The 15,531-nt window shown below is 44.1% G+C and overlaps 1 protein-coding gene across 3 annotated transcripts in view; it reads left to right on the top strand.

Moving 5' to 3' along the window:
- Positions 1-15,531, top strand: part of ZNF423 (zinc finger protein 423) — a 282,147-nt gene that overhangs the window by 59,378 nt on the left and 207,238 nt on the right. The gene's annotated exons all lie outside the window — the stretch shown is intronic.

Raw genomic sequence — 15,531 nt, 5'->3', positions numbered from 1 at the left:
ACTAACCTTATAGCTGGTAGTTGGGGACAATGCTGGCCTAAAGGAAGGTGGTTTCACATCAGTGAGAATGGAATAAAAGTGTGAGCATTGAGTCTCTGATGGTTTACAAAATAAACACTTAGGGGACAGTGTGGTGGTAGCAATGATGAAGTAAAATACTTTCTGAAGCTTTACTTCACATCACAGATGAAGCCCATGAAAGTAATTTTCCTCAGCATAGACTCTTGCCCTGTTGCCAGTAACCTCAACTGCTGAGAGCTTTTTCAGTTCTCTGTAAGGAAGAGTTATACCTTGCTCAGTGTTGTTAAAACCACGTGGACCTGAACCCCAGAACATAACACAGCTGTCAATGTCAAAGCACTCTGTCTTGTCCCCCATTACAGCTGATATTAACACCGGTGTCCTTAAAGGTTTGTTTGGTGCTGGCTCCTGCAGGGAGTGGGGGGCACCGAGTCCATCAGGGGGCTGAGGAGGGCAGGTCTTCCTTCCTGCCCTTGGTCAAACTGCAGCTTCCCGTGCTTGGAGGTGGTTCTGGACAGTGCCGTGCTGGGATGTGGGATAACAGCAACCCGTGGATCTCCAGTCCCATGTAATGGTAATTGAGGCGTTACTGGACTGCTCTTTGTGGGACTGGGCTCGCATTGGCACAAGGTTTTGAGCATCAGATGCACTTTGGCTGCTGAATTTGACAGTTCTGCAAATTGCTGTCAGTTTGTGGGGGTATTCTGTGCATAAACGTGCTAGTTGGTAATCAAACTGTTTTGCAAAAGAATGCACTAATTAACTCTAGATTTGTTATCCTACTTGAAGTTGCAGAATTGCTGTCATATTTTTTTGCTTTCTGTTGGCAAAAAATGCTGATAGAAACTTTTGATTCACACCCTACCCGCCTCATTTGTGTCAGTCAAGAAGAGAAAAGGGGGGTTGCTCATTACTTCGTTATCTGCAAAGTAAATAAAAATACTTCAACCATTTGCTGAGTTCCAATTAGTTGATTGCTATGAATGATCTTCTTTAAAGGAATGCTGTTTTACCTATCTGCTCATACAAAGGTTTGATTTTGAATGTCTTGTGAAAAGGATTCTCTTTGTCTTGATTGATGTCAAGAATAAAAGCATGATGGTAATATCCCTTTGAAAGCTATTGTATTGTCAGCTCTGGCTGACAGCAGGAGGCCCTCCTAGTGCTATAGATTAGCGCTGTGAAAACACTGACATTTTCTTTGTTATATTGCTGTTGTTCTGCTTGCAAAGTCAATTATACAATGTTGGAGCTCAGTTACAGAGTTGACTGTGGAAGTAACAATGTCTTTCATACTTGTCTTAAAGATATAATTTTCCTTTTTTCCCAGTTGATAAAGAAGAACCTGAAGGTACTGGAACAGTACATTCTACAAATTAAATTTTGACAAGTATAATCATAATTGCCAAATACAAGAGACTTGTGCGATTATCCTTTAATTTTACAGTTCATTCAAGTTTCGGTGGAATTTTATTGATACAGTGAAAGCAGCAGCTAAAATTGATAAAACTCATATCAAATAAGATTATGCTCTTGATTGTTCTTTATCAAGTGTAGCTTTTGGGGGATTAGGAATAATTGGAGATGTTGGTGTTTCATTGTGGGGCTGGTGCCCTGAGAGTGTTTGAATCCATGCAGTATTCCGAGCACTGCCTTCAGGGATTAGCCTGCAGTTTTTAATTTTTGCCTGTGTATTTTGCTACAAGCCTAGCAGCGTTCTCCTCTGAACTCCACAAGTCCCATTTTCCAGCCTCTCTCTCCCTCTGGTATGCTCTCCTGGATGGGATCTGGGTGGTATTTAACTGGTTTTACTGATTGAAACTCCTGCCTGTGTGCAAATACCTTTTAATTGCAGCCTGTTCCCATTAGTCTCAGTGAATATAACGAATAAACATGGCCAAAAATTAGAAAGAGTGGGAAAGGTAGCCCAAAACATTTAAATATAAATGGGAAGAAAATAGAAATCTCATCTTTTTAGTGATGCTATGTCTAAAGCCATGGAAGAAGAACAATTACCACTGTACAGCTCTGGAGAATTCTTCCTATGTTTTTCTTAAAAAATATTTGTGTACAATCAGTGCAAGTTAAAGAACATCATTCACTGCTGAATTGCTTCAGATGACACATGCGAAAAAAACCATCAGAGATGTCTTGTAGGACGTTAATTGTAGGATTTCTAAATTACTATTATAAACTAATAGAGTAACAAAAGATTCTACAGTTACCAGTAATTTGTCAGGATTTATTTTGTTTTTCTTCAATAATTGAAAATTAATGTCTTGAAGTGAAAGCAGATGTTCATGCCATCCTCTGAATTGGATATAAAAATGATGTTTTGTAGATGCGTTAAGCTTGTGTAAATACAGATTTTCTTATCATAGATGTGGCTTTGGCTTGGATTTATCTATTGTTTGGTGCCAAATTAACTTTTAGGTTAAATGTGGGTAAGTGGTTTAAGCTTGGTTAAATTAACTAAATTGAGTACTTGAGGCAGTACCCAGTGATCAATTACTACAGTAAACATTTTAAAACCCTACCTCACCTGCTGGCTTTGTGAATGATGAGACTTTCTCACACTGTAGAATTAATATTTACTTCTATTTGATAGGTGCACTTGTAATTGTTTACTTGGCTATTTTTTTGAATTTTTATCTTGCTTTCTATTTCCAATTTGTGAAATCAGTTTTAGATGATTACAATGTTTGAAAAATGCAAACCACATTTTTTTGGAAAAAGAAATAATCTCTTGGTCTCATGCGTCATATGTATTATAATATTCTCTTACACAAAAGATTATTAATTACCCACAATAATTGAACTGTCTTATAAAATGCCTATATCAGGTCCTCATCACTCCATCAATGTCCTCCGTAAATGCCTCTAAAAAAGCATGGCTATTATATTCCCTTGTATCCTAGTAAATGTGCTGGAGAAATGAAATAGTACTCATATAAAACCTATTAGAGACTCCTGCTAAATCTTGACTGACAAAGGGTGGTGGAGGGGAGGGCCTGGCTTTGGTGCATGCGTTGGTGGACACGGACTCGGCAAGTGCAGGTGGGAGCTGGAGCCAAGTGAGGACCAGCTCTGAGCTCTGTGTGCATTTATTCCACATGTTTTAGAGCCCAGAAGTAGATTCTCCTGCATTTTCTTTTCTGATGTCCATTAGTAAATGGAGTTTAGTTCCTGGTTCCTTTTTCTCTTAGACAAATAAGGAGATGGGAATTTTAAGTCCTACATCTTCTTGACAACACCTAGATGTACATGTATGTGCAGCAGGGAATTATGGTGGCTTCTTGGAGTCACATCATTCTGGGGAGTAGAAGGATGTGCAGGGACTAAATGGTCTCTTGTGACATTTCCAGCTACAGAAGGCTCAGGCTTCGACCTCTTCCAATGGCTTGTTTTCAAAAATGTAAACAAAGGGACCCGATGGTGTTGGAAACTGGGTGCTGCCATTTGGAACGGGCTCACAGATCTCCTTGTGGTGCCGTGGGTTGGTGGATGGTGTTAGCTTTCCACAGAATGACTTACTTCAGGTAGCACTGCAATATCCATCTGAACCTAGCCATAAGTGCCTTCATTATATTGTTTGCACTTGCTTAGAAAGAAAACCTTTTCCTTTCTAGCCACAGATTAGGCAACAGAAAGACCAATTTGTAGAGCTTGTAAATGCCACTTGTTAATCATATGCAGTACAATTATTAATTTTTTCCCTCTTTCCCCTTGGATGTATTAAGTCAACTTTTTAGCTTTTTTATGTAATTGAAATTTGCCCTTTTGTTACCTGGGCATGAATTATTTTTGAAATGTTGTCATTACCCGCCCTGCTGTGAGGTTTATCTCTTCTGTTCATCCTAATTAAATAAAACATACTGTTGTTTGCTGGTCTCGTGTTGAACTGAATTACCTGCCTGAAGGCTCGCTGGTGTCGGCTCGCTTCTTGTTGCAGCAGCAGCCGTTGACTAACACATTTACTTTTAGATTTTCATTTCAAAGGGCTCAGTTTGTGCAGTGTGACAGGTGAATGGTGAATGCTTTACAGGACTTTCAAGAGCTGAACAAACAGCAAAGGACTTATTGCTACTGCAGCCGCGTGGCAAGTACAAATGTAAGGCAGCCTTTGTGGCAGAGAAGTGTTTTCTTTGCTGCATAGAGGCCACTCAGGAGACCTGAAGGGCTCACTTGGGTATGCTGGGGGTGAAATAATCTCAGTCGTGATCTCATTTAAACCCACCCTACCTGTGTGTTCTCCTGGGCAATTTCTAGTAGGGTTGATCTCGTCTCTCTTTGTAGCATCACCCGCAGTCATGTTCTCCTTGAGTCTGGCACTGATAACGAAGGCTGCTTCAGAAGTGTAACAGTTGGAGTTTCTTTACACAGAAGTTATTTCTAGTTGATATTAGAGAACGTAAACAATGCATTCAGGTTTGAAAGCGAAGCAAAGATCCCTGCTTGTAGAGAAACAGTTTGTTTAAGCCTCTGATAGCACTGCAGAAAATGCATTGCTCACTAGTGAAATCCTGCTATGAGTAAAAGTACAAGAATTAACAAGTCGCTGTACTTGGGTCTCTGTTGGCTCCTACTAGGCTCTGGAGGTTTGGTCAAATGTGGCCTAATTCTGCTTTCCAAATATTAAAAAAAATTACACAGAGGGCAAAAAGACAAGTTCTTAATATGCATATCCTGGGAAAATCCTAAACCAGTATTTTTACCCCCTCCAGTCCCAAGGCTAATCAAAATTCCTTTGTTTCCACATCTACCATTAAAATATATGCCTCCCTTGGTTGCCTGCTGACTGTACAAGTTTAACCACTCAATCGATTGGACTCACAAAAGCTGCTACTGACTTTAGGTAGTATTTGCCCACAGGTAATTTAGAGATTGGGGTGAGGATCTAGGCACCCTTCACCAGGTGCTTAAATTTGCAGCTCTGTTAATTTCTTGATGATCCTCACCTGGATGAGATGAGGTTTTTCTGGGGCAGGTTAGCCAAGCATCCACCTGCTGATTGCTGGAACTTGCTTCACCTGGTGGGCAGCTGAGTGTAATGAGGATAAGAAGTCTGTTAGTGAAGAGAGACTTGCCATGTGCTTTAAAAAGGGAGTGGTGCAATGGGGAGGTGAAGTGTTTTGCTGAGTTTGTGGATGGTTTTGCTGTCTTTAGCGTGAGTATGTTAATTTTTCCCCCCTTTGATAGCAATTGGATCTGGGTTGTATGTTTAAGTGTAAGTCTAAGCTCTCAGAGTAGTTCTGTTAATTGAGGTTTGTGTTGGAAGACTGAGTAGGCTATCAACTGTAGGGTGAGGGCCCTCTCTTGTTTTGTGGTAGTGTTTCTTACAGGCCCTGGTGGGGGTTGGATTTTAGTCTCATTTCTTACACTGCAGTTGAAAGAGCAGGAGCAGCTAAGAGATTTGATGAGAATGGTCGTTCAGGATCTAATGCTGGAGAGTGTCTCCTGCTCCTTCTGCTGCCACTGAGCTTGCTGCTGGGAGGATTTCCAGGGGAGCTCTGGGAAGGTTCAGGGTGCAGAGGATGCAGCAGGGCTGTGGGAGCTCCTAGATGGCACTCCAAGAGACCTGGGTTGTGTTTAACATCTGTCACTGTAAGCAAGTACAGATTTACATGAGAGAGAGTGACTGTGATTCTGCATTCTTTCAATTTCATTTTTAAAAAAATGAAAAACTAAAAGGAGGTAGAGAAAAAACATGGTAGAAGGCTGAACTTCATACTTTGGGAAGTGGAGGTGCTAAACAGAGAGAAATAAAGTAAGGCAAGTAGGAAATCTGTGTCTGCAATTTGAGTATGGAGGGTGCTTGATGATTAGGTGGATAGCTTTGACACAGAGGTTGGCTTACCTGGTAGCTATATTAATGTTAATTTTAAATCTAAAGACTGAGAGAAAGAAGAGATCTGAAAAGTTGACTCTAGCTCCATGGAAAAGTGTGTAATTATGCATAAGCAGAAAAAAAAAACCCCACTAAACATGCAAATGACCTAAAACAGCTTTTCTGCTCTTACTAGACAGTGAGAGCGCTTTCCTGCCTGGAGGAGTGCATTTGTTGTGCTGTACAGTTATTTTCTGTTTAATATAGAGACATTTGAGGACAAGTGTGATTGCAGTCATCAGTTCTTGCCATTTCAACTCTTTTAGGATCATGGCTGTATCTGAACTTGGTCTGTGCTGTATCTGAACTTGGTCTGTGAGGACTCACAATTGTTCAGGGTTTTGTACAGAAGGGGAGATCAGGTTGGTAATTGGAAAAAGTAGGCTTTCAACACTTACTGTGAGAATATACACAAATACATGTAGTGTATGGTTTGTGTTCATGTGTAAATGAAAGAGAAAGCTTAGAGGAATAGGTAATATCTTTTGTTGGGCCAATTCAAATGATTGCAAAATGCTAGGAAGTTTTTCTGATGTACAAGCCTGCCTGCTGTGCTGAAAAAAGCAGCAGCATTCTGCCTATTTTGCTTGGTAGGTAAATGTAGCTTTGTTTTAATTTACTTATTCAAGCTATTACTCAGATTTCTGTTGCTTCATTAGATTACTCACAGGATTAAAGAGATACTGGATTACACAGTAATGCCAAGCTTATGTATTATTTATTGCTGAATTCTATGGATGCATTTTGGTTGGGTAATTTGCTCATGGCCTCCTTTATTTCTAGGAAAATGGCATGCCTTGCCCTTCATAATTTCTTTGCTTTTACTGACCAAACTGTTCCCCCAGAGGGCATGTGGGATGTGGCAGAGTACTGAAAATATCAGGGTGGGGAAGTAGAGAAGGAGGGCTGTGTGTGACTTGCACCTTGTTTATGTTTATACTAGAATTATGTAGAGAAAATGGTCTGTTTCTGGCAGGGATACTTTGTGGGGAATGTAGTAGGCAACTCTGGCTGCCAAAGTTGTTGCCTCAAAGATTTTTTTCTTTTTTTAAAAGACGAAGTACTTTGGTCTGATTCTGAGCATACTTGAAGAGTATGGTACAGTGCCTTATGAGCTGTTTTAAATGAAACTCTGAGTGCTTGTCTTTGGCTCTTGAGTCTTGCCCAATGCTTGTATATGAGTCCATTGACCTGATTCCTATAATTTCAAGCATGTTTTTTTTCCTGCTTGATAACAGATAAGTGATATTTGTTTTAGAACTCCAATTTGATTTATTTTGATTACTATTTTTGGTCTCAAACACTTAACAGAGAGCTTCTTTTTTCATTCTTCTCAATATAAGTAAATTCAGAAAAAAGCCTGTACATAAAGGTGAGGGTCTGAAAACCCCCACCCCTGCGAGGCGCTTGGCAGAGGGTGGTGTGCCTGGCTGCAGTGCCCCGAGGGTGCTGTGCAGGGGGAGCTGCCAGGCTGCCCTGCTGGGTGTCCCTGGCTGCAGCACGAGCTGCTGCTCAGGGGCCTGGGGCCACAAGCCCCCTGCAGTTGGCAGAAGGATGCTGTGTTGGTGGTGGGGCTCCTGGTGTTATGCAGGCAGATTGCTCACAAATGGGGTTTGCTGGCTGCTCTGACATGCACCAGGAATTCTCCCAAAAACAAAATGCATATTTTCATAAAGAGGTATCAGAGTTATGTTTTCCCCCTTGCCAGTGGGTTTGTATTCAAAATGTGGCTCCAAAGAAAGTGCATAGAAAAATGAGCTTTTAATTTGTCACCTGCTGCTGTACCACCCTGTCCTCCTTGAGATGCCAAGTTGTAAATGAGGTTTTTGTATCCCCACACATGGCCATCCAAGAAATGTTCTCTGTCGTAGCAGTGAGTGGCACAGCTGAAGACATCAGACTAGTGGCTTAAACCCTGCTGCTGTCTGATTGGCATGAGCAAAACTAATGTGGGGCAAAACCTGAGCACACAAAAAGGCAGGTAGAGAAATTGCTGTCTTCAGTGGCTTTGGAGGTCCTGGCTGCTCCAGAGCAGGAGCTGCTAAAACCTTTCTGTCCCACAGTGTTAAACAAATAATTGTGCTTCCTTTTACCTTATGCTGTCCCTCAGAGTGCCATTGGAACACTCCCTTCAAATGAACCTTAGAAAATGCAATATTGTTTCTGCAGGTCTGATTTGGGAGAATAGTGTCTTGCCTGGCTGTGTGTGCTCTCTTCCACCCTGCCTGTTTGTCCAAGCACTGGGGTGGTGCACATGCCAGCTGTAAATTCTTGTCTCCTAGCAAACCTCAAACCACCTAATAAAAACGTTGCTTGAGGGAGCCATCAAGAACTTGATTTTTAATTTATGCACAGATGAGGATGGTTTCAAGGGAAAATAGCCCAACTGTGGGACAGGCAGGGAAATTGCCATGATGATTCCTACGTATCTGTAGCCTAAGAAAATGTCGGTGAAGTCCCTCTAGCAGCTTTGTTTCCCTTTCTATAGCATCTGTCCCACTGTGGAGCTTGGGAAGCTTGAGGATTTCCTCAGGTTGCAGCCTGAGTAGCATTTCCTCCCCAGGTTGCAGCTTCTTTATTTGTTTTTCCTCCTTTGAATCTTTGCTGGTTTAGCTCCTTGCAGTTAGGGAGAACATGGCCACAACCCTGGAGATGCCCTCAGGGAAGGAAAATGGCAGTGGAGGATGGGGCAGGGTGGGCCTGCCTGCTGGTAGTGAGCCCAGAGTCCAGCCTCAGCCCCTGCTCAGCCCATGGTGGGAGCTGCTGAGGCCCTGGCAGAGAGGGATATGGTAATCCTGCTCTTTTGGGATGAAGATGAAGGCAGTTGGCCCCTTTTTCAGAGGGAATTTATCTGCTTCTGTCCTTCTTAATATCTGTTGCTGGCTTGACTTGATTTTATTTTATTGGCACATCCCAACAAGTTTGGTTTTTTACTGAAGATTTCTTGATTTGATGTTGCCATGTTGGAAAAACACACACCAGCCCCTGGATTAAATACAATCTGCAAATTGGCATATGTTAAACACTCTGCTCTGGAAGGGAGTGTGGAGGTGAACCCTGGTTGGTTTGAGGCTGCCATCACCTACACTCAGCAGTGAAACTGCTTTTTGCCTCTTGGCTGCCTGGCCCAGTCCCAGGGCTGTGCCCACTGCTGCTCCAGGTGAGGGCAGATCTGATGGGGTTCCTTCTCCTTCTGTTTCTGGATCCTTGTCCTGCTGCCTTCCTAGCTTCCTTCAGAGCTGATTTGACCTACCAGTTCTGCAGAAGAGTAACCCTGTAGCTCTCTGCTGGCCATGCACAGGTCTGGGGTGTGTGAGGGCAGGGCAAGACTCCTTATCAGTGTCTGAGCTCCATTTTGGGTCAAACCCTTGTGCAAAGAGCCTCAGCTGGGGAGGCTGACCTGTGGCCCTTTGCCTGGGAAGTGGGGGTGCATGTGTGTCTGCAGGGGGCTGACAGGGCAGGTTGTGAGCCCCCTGAGACTGGGCCCAGCAATGATGGCCACTGGAGCAACTGCTCAAATCCATAGTGAAGCACAGGGTACAGCCTGGAGAAGTTCACTGGAAGTTATGAACAGTAGATTCGAGTTGTACAAGTGCTTGTGCTCTCTGCCATTCCTGGCACAATGCTATGTCCCAGCAGAGGTGAGCTGGGCAGTGCTTGGTGCTGTGCCCCTGCAGTGGCTGGATGCTGCTCCTCATCCCTCTCTGGATGGGGGCCCAGGCAGGCAGGCAGCTGTGCCATGAAAGGAATGCAAAGCAGAGAAGGGCAGAGCTGCTGTGGGCAGGTACAAGGCACCCAGAGCAGGGTTCAGCCAGCACCTTTCACTGCTCCTGTGCTGGGGAATTGCTGCAGCCTTGTGTGAGGGAACAATTTTCTTCTCTTTTCTAACTTAGTAGAAATAATGCCACTAAGAAATTAGGTTATGTATCTCAAGGGAAAGGGAGATTTGTTATTCTGCTTTTAGCTTGCACCATAGACTGTGTCACCATGGGGCCCGCACCACCAAGTGGGTGCTTGTGCTAATCCTGGCACTGAAGTGCCAGACAGTTCTTTGTTGGAGGCTGGTCTGTCTCCTGTGCTTGGGTGACAGGAGATACTGTGGTAAATTCCAGCTCTTTTGGCTACTTTATAGCCTGTTTTCTTAGGGGTGAATTTTGGCTATGGTTGACTGAAATGGCACCTTGTCCCATGAATGTCCTGCCCAGGCTAGCTCATGTTCCTGGGCTTATAATGTCACAGTGGCTTTGTGGAGGACAAAGCCTCTGCTGCCCAAAGCCTTTGCTGTCCTGGCCAGCCTGGCTTTTCTAGTTGCAGCAGTGCCTTGTGCCTGTTTGTGTTATTACTGGGATAATTTCTGATGCAGCAAATTTTGATGGCTTTCCCTGTTAGGAAGGATCCCCCCTCCCCCTACCTTCCTCCCCCCTTCCCTCCATTTGCTTATTTTTAGTCACATGAAGTAAAAGAATTGGTTGTTTGCCAAGATGAAAAACCAACAAACAAAAACCCCAAAGCAACCACAACATTGTACCTTTCCTTGCTTTTAAAAAACATTTCCTTGTAAGTGTAACTAATGATGTGGGTTTTTCGTAGAAGCCTGTGATTCAGTGTTAAACCAATAGCACATCAAAGAATAAAAGAGACTGGTTTATTGTGTGTTTTCCTATTTAATATTACTCTTGTTCAGATTTTGGAAAACTTTGTGGTGTGAAAACATGAAAAAATGTTGCTTCTTATAAAGGAGTACAGGAGAATAAGATCTTTAACTCAGCATGCTTGTGCAATAGCATTGGTTGAGCTGCAGTCTGGGCTCACAAACAACCTTACTTAAAAAAGCAAGGTTTACATTTTATAAATATTTCTGCCTCTCTTTCTTTTGCAATACCTAACGTAGACTGTCTGTTCTGCTGTTAACTCCCTGATGCAGAATTCCTAAGTTTGGACTAATAGAAAATTTGGAGGATTCTTCATTATCTGAACCTCTTGAGAAATACCAAATATGTTCCAGTAATTGTGGTGTAGTACAACAGGGAGTCACACTGGCAGTTTGTTGGAAAGGGTTTTTCCTGTAGTTATGAAAACCATACAACTATTAAAATCCCCAAAACTGAAACCACTGGGATTACTCACATACTTACAGTTAAGCGCATGCCTAAAGGTAGATAGATTCAGCATGGCATTTTTGACTGGCATTTGATTCCTAGCTTGAGAATATGAGGAAAAAAACCTCAGACCGTTCTTCAGTTGCCTCAGTCCTGTGCAGCCTTTTTTAAATTCTTTATTTACATGCTGGTATATGCTGGGCTCTGGTTCATGACAGAAGCACCTGGGTTTGCTGTAAAGCAAATTATTGATTTACAGCAATACAGCAAAGAAAGAAAAGTTTGCAAAATAGTAAGATATTCCAGGCTACTAGAAGAGACTTGCAGTCAGATTTTTTTCCCCTTCTGCCTCTGCCATGGCTCCTGAAAGCATGAGCATGTGTCAATTTTTTTTTTTTCTCCCTCTCTCAATGTTTTCTATCTCAGTAGTATGCAAAGAGGATACAACATTTGTGCCTTAGAGAGTAGAGTGAATTTATTAAACACTGTGAGATGCTGGATAGGTGAAAGTGAAATGTAACTGATGTTATGGTTCAGGTCATAATATTTGGATTTCCTTTGTGGTTGTTTCATTTTCCCTGTTATAGATGATGTTTTTCCTGTTACCTCTGTTGTATAAAAGGGAAAGTGATGCTTGATTTCTAGTTCCAGTGTAAGGACTTCTTTCCTTGCTGTGCAGCCTTTACTGAGAAGGTGTTGGTTGCCTTGCTCTTCTGTCCACAAGGTAGCAATAGTTCCAGCTCTCTGTATTTCTCAGTTTCTCTCTTAAAAACTTTCTTCTATGAAATATTTTCAATCTTTAATGTGACTTGCTCTTGGAAAGCATTGGTGTGTGCCTACAAGTGTACTGATATATCACCCTTAGCAGTTAGTTAGCCCACTTGTTCTTCCTGTGAAACTAAATGCATTCTGCACCTATGAAACTGTCTAAGCAATTTGCTTTGAGCCAAAATTTGGAAATATGAAGGTTGTCGAGGGTAACTAATGAGAAAAATGTTTTTGTTACACTTCTTTAAAGAAGATTCATTTGCACTAGTATCAATATGTGGGGGAATTTAATTTTAAAACCAGCCCCAGCCACTTTGTAGAAAAATATAATGCAGAACATAAACTCATTTTAGACACTACTTATTCTACTGTGTCCCATTAGTTGATGTTTACACAGTGCTTTGAAAATGTAAAGTGCTATATAAGTGCTTATTATTACTACATTATTATTATTCTCCCTCTTGAAAAAAGACCCTCTAGGGAGAGGGAGACTTGCTCTGCATTTCTTCCCTAGTGCAGATCCCACAAGAAGTATACCCATTCGTTTTTGTTTGTACATTCTTCCCTCCCCATTTCCATGATTTTGGAAAAAAAGTACTGTGTTTTAGAGATTAGAGCTTTTATTTAGTTTATGCTGGGTAGCTACAGCAATGAAAACATTATTTGAAGGCATATAAAAATCTTAAAATAGCTTTTTATTACACTCTGTGCAACAAAGTGAATCACCACCCTGGCATTGGCTCCTGTGGTTTGTGGGTGCTGGGGCCCCTTGCCCAGCCTGGGCACTAAGGGATAAGCAGGAGCCAGTGATGGCGCCCTTTGCTGGGCTCCTTGTGATGTTCCTTCTTCCACAAGGTCCTTCTTGGACCCTTGTGGGCCCATGGACAAAACTTGGGAGTGAAGGGAGTGCAGGAATGGTGCTAACAAAGCCTGAGAAGAATTTCCCTCCTGTAGAGAGGAAGCACTACAAGTTTTTCTGCAGTACCAGAACTGCTGTTTTTCTTTCTGACCTGTATCACAACAGGAGGACCAGATTTCAGTTTAAGTTACTTGATTCCCCTTTATTCCTTGCCTCATTATAATGAGAATGGCTTTTAGTGGGCAATATTAACCATTTGCATCCTGAAACTTGAGAGCAACTCTCTTTGCCTCCTGTTATACATACTGTGCCATCCCATGGTGGAGGCTGGAATCATAGCAGATGAAATCTGAAGTTATTTCTTCCTAGGTACCCCTAGGCTTGCATTGTCATAAGGTGGAGGAGCAGTAACCATAATCCTCCTTTAAGTAGTGTCGAGCGTTTCACTCCACTCCTACTTTTACCTTTGTTCCACTGTGGTTGGGTGCTTTGGCCCCTGCCTGGCTCCATGTTAGGTTCCCTGCAGTGCAGCAGCTCTGCTTCCAGCATTCCAAGCCGTCTTTACAGTCAGCTCCATTCTGGGAAAAGGAACCGAGGAAAGAGAGTCCTTGAAAATGTGAAGGAGGGTGTAGTCTGAGGATATTGTTTATTACACAGCATAACCTGACTTAGGTTTGTCACTGAATTTGGCCCTTGGTTATGTCACACGCATGGCCACTAAAAATGAGGTCACATCAGCATTTCAGCCTGGTTTCCACCAGAAATGGGGTTTTACACATGTACCCTTTGCTGCTGGTCCACTCTGAGCTGGTGTCCCCAGGCAGTAGCTGGGGTGCTGGTCAATGGTATCTGTGGTCCCAAACCTCCACTAAACAACAGCAGGGTGAAGGAAGGAGGGAAAATCTGCTGAGAGAGCTTCAGCAAATGGTGAGCAGCTCATAGAGGCAAATGCAGTGTGGGAGAGGCTGCAGTACGTGGGAGTGGGGATGTGGTGACAGGTTGGGCCAGTCCTGGTGGTGTTCAGAGCTTCCTTTCCTTTACTCACATCAAGAGATAAATAGTTCAGCTGTGACTGACAACAGTTCCAGGCATTGTCTAAATTAAAACTGAAGTGTAAGTGTGGTCTGCTAACTCACACCCACATATTGTGTTAGTACTTGTTAATGAGTTCATCAGCCTTGGCTCTGCAGGTCTCGTGCTTTAGTTTCAGAGAGGAAAGCACTAGGCTGCAGGGAGCTGCAGGGATGGGATGGAGCTGCCATTGGCTGGGGGCAGCAAGCACTTTGTCCCTTGGTTTGCATCCCTCCTGAAGCTGCCAGGCCTGAAATAATGGCCCAGGAAATTGGCCATGGGCAAGTTTTGCTGTGCTCAGTGCCCAGGGACTTGTCAGTGTTGGGGAAGTGGTGAGATGGATTGGCACAGGCTTGCATCCCTCCCTGCTTAATTTCTTTCTGAATAGCAATTAATTTGGGAGTGGAAAAATATAAATTCTTATGGACTGAAAGCTTAAATTCAGAATGAAACCCACTGGTTTATTTAATTGATTGCAGATGGATGCTCAGAGACTGAACCTGGGGAAGCAATAGGTATAGGGACTTGATATGGTTAAAAATGACAAAAAAATTCTACATTTTTTTTGCCTCTTCATTTGAGACTGTCAAGTTTGTAGAAACCTTGTCAGTGAAATCAGTGAAACCTGGCTCCAGGTGATACCTAGCACAACCCCTGGGTAATGCAGGGCACTTCCCATACCCCCAGAGTAGACATGGTGTAACTGGGAAAACTCCAAAAAGATCAAATCTGCCTGCTTTAGCAATTTGCCTTAGCAAAGGTAGCTACCTGCAATGGAAGTCTTCAGAACTGCATTCAAGTTTCCTTGACAGAGCTCATGCCTTTTCCCTCTGAGTGTAATTTTCTACTTGTGTTTTACTGACACAAGTAGAAACATAGAAATTACAAAATATAAATGAAGGTGGCAGTCACCAGCCTCACTGCGGTGCAAATCGTGGGGTGCAGGGTCGGGGCCCAGCTCTGGAGCAGCTCTGTGGGACGGGGTGGCTGTCACTGGTTCCTCAGTGTCCCCGCCGCTCCCTGAGGACAGGGCATGTCCCAGACTCCCCCCGTGCTGCCGCGCAAACGCTAAACACAAGCAAGCACAAAGATGCTCCAGAAACACAACCGGTTTATGTGGTGGCATGGGAGAGAGCAAACCCCCTGCAGAAAGCGCAGCTGCCCATCCCGGCCAGCCCGGCCCCTCGTGTCCGTGCCCGGGGCCGCGGGCAGAGGGCTGGCTCGGGGCCGTCCCCCGCGGAGCGCGGCACGCACAGCCCGGGGCCGGGCAGATGGCTCCTCCGGGCCGCGGGGCCCCGCTCTTCTGGGAGCGAGCCCCGCTGAGACTGCAACAACAGCAACCCGGGAGCCGGGCAGATGGTCTGCTGCCGGCCGCCAGGATAATTGCATCAGCTGGTTACTCCTGCAGCCAGCGGAGCCTCCTATTTGTACCGCTCTGAAATGATCCTGATTTGTTTTCCTTCTTTTTTCCCCCCCTTCCATGCCTTGTTTAAATTAATGTAATTTTTGTGAGGGATGGGCCGAGGCCGGGGGGCGGCCATCTGCCAGAGGGGTCGGTGCTGGGGTCCGTGTGCCCGCACACACCCGGCCGGACGGGGGGCACGGCTGCGGCCTCCTGCTCCCGCACCGCGAGAGGAGCCGGACCAGCGCGACCCTTTCCAGCCCTGGTGGTGCACTGCAGTCTCAGTCCGTGTGCAATACGTCTGCCAGCCTTCACCTAAATTGCTCCACACAGCCGAGCTGCCGCTCCCTGGAGCACGCCAGCCCGAGGTCTGAATACTGCAGCAAACCCCGCGGGTCCCGGCTCGCTGCCTCCCCCTCGCTGG

Source organism: Melospiza melodia, chromosome 13 (genome assembly GCF_035770615.1).
Source record: "Melospiza melodia melodia isolate bMelMel2 chromosome 13, bMelMel2.pri, whole genome shotgun sequence".
Classification (NCBI taxonomy): Eukaryota; Metazoa; Chordata; class Aves; order Passeriformes; family Passerellidae; genus Melospiza; species Melospiza melodia.
Note: the sequence above shows the minus strand (reverse complement) of the source record. Positions and strands in the feature narration are given on the sequence as shown.